A 5,683-nucleotide genomic window follows, 5' to 3' on the forward strand; every position below is an offset into this window, starting at 1 on the left:
GGAGAGCATACAAGATCATAAACAACACATAAGCATAACTTTGATAATCAACATAACAAGTATTCTCTATTCATCGGATCCCAACAAACGCAACATATAGAATTACAGATAGATGATCTTGATCATGTTAGGCAGCTCACAAGATCCGACAATGATAGCACAATGGGGAGAAGACAACCATCTAGCTACTGCTATGGACCCATAGTCCAGGGGTAGACTACTCACACATCACACCGGAGGCGACCATGGCGGCGTAGAGTCCTCCGGGAGATGATTCCCCTCTCCGCAGGGTGCCGGAGGCGATCTCTGGATCCCCGAGATGGGATCGGCGGCGGCGTCTCTCGGAAGGTTTTCCGTATCGTGGCTCTCAGATCGGGGGTTTCGTCACGGAGACTTTTATAGGCGGAAGGGCAGGTCAAGAGGCGGCACGGGGCCCCACACCACAGGCCGGCGCGGCCAAGGGGGGGCCGCGCCGCCCTATAGTGTGGCCCCTCCGTGGCCCCTCTTCGTCTCTCCTTCGGACTTCCGGGAAGCTTCGTGGAAAAATAGGCCCCCGGGCTTTGATTTCGTCCAATTCCGAGAATATTTCCTTACTAGGATTTCTGAAACCAAAAATAGCAGAAAACAGAATCGGCACTTCGGCATCTTGTTAATAGGTTAGTTCCAGAAAATGCACGAATATGACATAAAGTGTGCATAAAACATGTAGATAACATCAATAATGTGGCATGGAACATAAGAAATTATCGATACGTCGGAGACGTATCAACCATCCATTACAAAGCGGAATAAGAAAATTACAACATGGTCACATTGACCAATACTTACATAATAGCCTCGAAGGGCCTAACTAAACATCAGAGCAGCATCATCACTTCAGCAGCGCAGTACCCAAGTCATCTGCCATAACCCTACAGGCAACTGACTGGGAAGACGTTCCTAGCACGCATAGACGTCGCCAACTCCTTCTTCATCCGTCGTGTTCCTCCAAGTCTGGCCAAGTAAATAGCCAGGGACAAAGCCGTGAGTACATTTGGAATTGTACTCGCAAACCATCAAGAAGATACTAACAAGAGCTAACTAAAGAGACAAGAGAGGAAGAGTAGTTTCTCTTGTGGATATAGCATGCATAAGAGAATCAGTTTCTCTTGTGAATATAGCATCTAGGAGAGATGTAATTTCTTTGGTGGAGATAGTATCCCAACTTCTCGGTCGAAGGGGATACTTAGGAGTGTTCTATGACATCTCTATATCTTTGTTAAAGAAGATACTTCAAAAGAGTTCTACAACATAAAACACTAGGATGGGAGTAACCCAGTTTATTTCCTTTCCGACCATCTCCATATGGTCATCACAATTTTCCCGTACCTTCCCGGTACTCCGAAAACAAGTTCCTTCCTTTTCTTTGTCAAACACTTTCATAAAGCAAAACTCTTTAGGCTAAGCAACAGCCATTCCAACCGTCCATGACCGCGGACACGGCTATTCGAATAGATTTGACTCTGCAGAGTTTGCACACTTTCCCCACAAGATCCGCGAGTTTATCATGTGGGCATCATCCCTGCATATCAACTATGCCATGACAAAAACTCGGACATAGCCTTTCGCCTATTCGTCTTAGCACGGGATCCTACCCTATGGAGTATGTACCTCCCCGGCACCGTGGCAGCTCACCTCACTTTGAGCGTGGCTCCACCGCCAAGCCAGGAGACCCATAGTGTCTTCCGGACGGGTCAGCCCCGAAGGCCTCCCGTTATACTATTGTCTCCACCAACGACAATCCGGATTCAGGGGTAACCTTACCCTTATATAGTTGTGCGGTGTCCCATGTTAAGAAGAACAAACTACGAGCTAAGCCCCGTCCCACTCCAGGGTAATGTGGTTGCGCGGGTTAATTGTCACAGGTGAATACTTAGACGCCAAAGTTTTCAAAAACAAGATTTTCTTTCCAACCATCTTTGCCAAGATCCTTTCCTTTCATAAACACACACTTGGGTAAGTCCAACTCACCCAAGGTTTTCAAACATTCTTTTCAACAAGGTATTTTTCCAAGGGGGTTCCCAACCTATAGTTTTATGAAGGAACTAAGAGTCACAATGACATGATGCTAGCCATCATACCACTAAGGGGATGATAATTGAGGTGTTAAGGGGATCATACATACTTAGGATAAGCATGTATAGGGACAACATAATTAAGATGATTCAAACAGGGGTCATGATGTTAATCATCATACCACTAAGAAGATGACAACATGGATATGGTGAAGGGGGCGTACATGCTTAGGGTAAGCATGCATAATATCAACAAGGGGGTTCACATACTTGGGAGCAAGTATGCAAAGCATCAACAAGGGGTTCAACATACTTTGGGAATAATTATGGATAGAGTAGAGGACCAAAAATCACACATGATACAAGGAACCAAGTATATAATGGAGCAATGAGCACAACAAGAAGGATAAATAGCAAGAGATCAAAAGATGGCTTGCCTTGGCTTATTTGTCCCTGTACTTTTTCAACTCCATCAATATAAGAATCCCAACAACATAAATAAAATCCTCGTCCGATTCCACTTCTTCTTCTTCTCCGGAATTGTTCGCATCTATCGCCGGAAACTATAAAAGGAACACAATCAATCACATTGCACCAACAAAACAAACATACAACAACCATAATTTAACCATTCAATAAAGAGCTACCATACAAAGGACTTATAGATACCACAAACAACTTAAAGAGAACCCATTTTATCTACCTAGTAAAGGTATGAGAGTATCACAACTTAGCAATTGCCTCTCTCGGTTATCACCATGGTATAAACCAAACATCCCCTGGTAGATAACATCATAAAGAGGACAAGAGCATTAGTTTGACATCAAATACAATCACAAAACATTTTCAAACATTTTTGGAAATGTAGAAAACAGTTTTCCTAAATTAAGTTGTTCACATAATCCTACATCCAAAATAGGAAGAAAACCATATCCCACATCATTTTAAAACTTAAGAAAAACAATAGGGCTAAAGTTGAGTTGCAGAGGTTTTGTTTTGCAAGCATAAAACAAAGGTTTCCCATCTCTACTAAAAAGAGTTGGTCAAGGGTTTTGAATAAACCGAAAAGTTTTGCTTCAACAATGCATGCCACACATATACATTACTAACAGTAACAAATATATATGATCAGAGACTAATAATATTTTTCCTAGATAGCCAGTACTAATACAAGACTAACCCAATTGGAATCACCCAAAAATATTAAACCTACAATTTTAGGAATTTCTTTGAATCTGACTGTACAGAAAACAAGATCTGTAAGCCATAAATCGTAGAAAATCCTAAAAATATGAGGCCACAGGCATTGGAAAGGTAATTAAACAGAGAAGCATACACAATTGGATTTGGGTTCAAATTGTTTATGAAACTCTCACAAATGGATTGACAAGTTTACTGCATGTTTTCACCATTTGCTTGAACTATGGAGTTGCAGAACAGATAAAGGTTTGAAACTTGTTTGAGATGATTAAGAAAACATTCATTAATCCTACAGAATTGGAATCACTCAATTAGGTTCAAAATTGGATTTTTGATGAATTAAAAGCTAACAGCCATGTCTGCAGAACACACAGAACAAGTTTAACTCACCACAAATCGTACATAACTCATAAAAATATGAGGTTAGCTGCATCTGCAAGGTATTGAAAATATGGTTCTTACCCAACTTGTTTTATCCAAAAAATCGTTTCCAAGCTCCTGGTTTAATTCGACAAAGTCAGATCTGACCAGATCTTGATCTGTGAACCATTCCAGTTTCAGGATATCATTTGAAGTGAAACCAACGCCAAAATGAAGGCACTGAAGAGGGCTTTCACTCACAGTTGAGTTTGCTCAAAAAGGTTTTGGAAAACGGAAGAAATCTAACAAACAGCGATTCTGCATGTTTGCAGAACTTTATTTACCATGCAAAATCCGTAACGAATTTGAGGATGAGGCCAACTCCAAGTTGTAGATCTTTTCAATACCTATCTGTGGAACTTTGAATCACTCGATTTGGATCTGCACACAAGATTTGGCGGATTTTACAAGTTCGTACCAGAATCTGAAACAGCAAGATACAGAAATTACTGCAAGGTTTTGGACGAACTTTGCTCAAGAACTTCAGATCTGAGGATAGCTCAACCTTCTCCATGCTTTGACCAACATGCACCTGCATCAAGATCCAATCTAGTGAGAGGATAAAGGAGAAAGTGAGCTGAACTCATCAAAGATTAGGGGAGAAGAGAGTGAGAGAGATGCTATCATGGTGAGGATGAGCTTGAGGGAGGAGGGAGCTTCATCTTGGAGTGGTTTCCATGGCCATGGCCGGCCATGGGAGCAAGGGGCAGCACCATTTCGTGGTGGAGGGCAGGAGGAGAGTGTGAGAAAGTGGAGAGTGAGAAGAAATGAAGCAAAGGGGAGGAGGTGGCCGGCCAAGCTCTTATATAGAGGGAGGATGGGTGGCTGCCTCCATTTTGATTGGCTAAGGTGGGTGGCTGCCCATTTAATTGTTGGGGTAGTTGGGAGGCAAAGCTTGCAAGAGAAGAAAGTGAGGAGCACAATAGCTGGCCGAATTTGTCATGCCAACACAATGGCCGGCTCCATTTTCTTGCCAAACACAAGTGAACAATAAGAGAGGTGCACAACATTCATTTGCATAGACCAAGGCATGATGTTGAGAAGATAATGTCAATGAGTGACTTTGATAAAGATAAAAATAGGAGTAGATACATATAGATAAAAAGGAGTATAAAGGTGACATGTGCCATGAGAATAATCTCCACCACTTTGGTTGAGACCAACTTATGATGAAGATGGTTCCCAAGGTATAGTTGATGAATAAAAGTTTTTATTTGAATTCAAAATTGAAAGATTGGGGTTGGCCACATGCAACAATGCATGAGCATGTCAAGGTAGATGGGATGGTGATGGTGGTTTAGTCAATGATAGGGCAAGGTTAAGAAAGATGATGAGAGAAGTAACCATATACCCACAATGATGAATATGGTGACATAAATTATGAATTCATGAGGTCAAGGTGATGATGGAAAAGAATATAAATTGTTCTACAAATAAGAGGTCAATTGGGAGTGGTTTGAAAGTATCAAATGATCATCCATTTGATCAAGAATTGGAGGATGAAGGAACATTATGGGGTAGATCAGAGATGTACACAAGATGTGCAAGAGTTGTCATTTGAAATAGAAATTATTGGAAAAGTATTTGAAACACCTCAATTGTCTAGGGACAATTGGGAATGAACTCAAGTGGGGTGAAATTTGAAAGTGTTGAGATAAAACTAGTTGGAACATAGGGGTTCAAAATATTCTACTTACTTTCTCTAGTAAAGTAGAGTTTTTCTCCAATGTAAAAAAATAAGAAAGAGGGAAAACAAGAAATGGTATAGGTATCATAAACAAGCCTTTTGCTAAAAAGAAAGCAAGATAGAAAATAATGTTTTAGAGATCAGTACTTGGTAGAAGTGGGATGAAAAACAAAACCCATTTCAGTTCCTTGTTTTCCTTGAAGAATTATCTTGAAAAGATTTAGTAAAACTAGAAGTAGTTTTGTGATCAAATCTAGAGAAGGAAAATCAATAGGATTTTTGAGAGAGAAAACTAACTTAGGGAGAAGTGTTCTCAAGGGTA

The 5,683-nt window shown here is 40.8% G+C and overlaps 1 long non-coding RNA gene across 3 annotated transcripts; it reads right to left on the reverse strand.

Annotated features, from left to right (window-relative positions):
• Window positions 1-696: 696 nt before the first annotated feature.
• LOC127348957 (uncharacterized) lies at window positions 697-4,456 on the reverse strand. Of its 3 annotated transcripts, none has more exons than XR_011756841.1 (6): window positions 4,144-4,456; window positions 3,959-4,055; window positions 3,717-3,793; window positions 2,758-2,833; window positions 2,492-2,604; window positions 697-993 (listed from the first exon to the last, which is right to left on the reverse strand). It is a non-coding gene; the product is annotated as an uncharacterized lncRNA (long non-coding RNA). The 3 variants fall into 3 exon arrangements; XR_011756839.1 differs by having other exon boundaries at window positions 2,492-2,617; XR_011756840.1 differs by lacking the exon at window positions 2,758-2,833 and having other exon boundaries at window positions 2,492-2,617; window positions 4,144-4,455.
• Window positions 4,457-5,683: the final 1,227 nt, after the last annotated feature.

The sequence above is a fragment of the Lolium perenne genome, chromosome 4 (assembly GCF_019359855.2).
Source record: "Lolium perenne isolate Kyuss_39 chromosome 4, Kyuss_2.0, whole genome shotgun sequence".
Taxonomy (NCBI): Eukaryota; Viridiplantae; Streptophyta; class Magnoliopsida; order Poales; family Poaceae; genus Lolium; species Lolium perenne.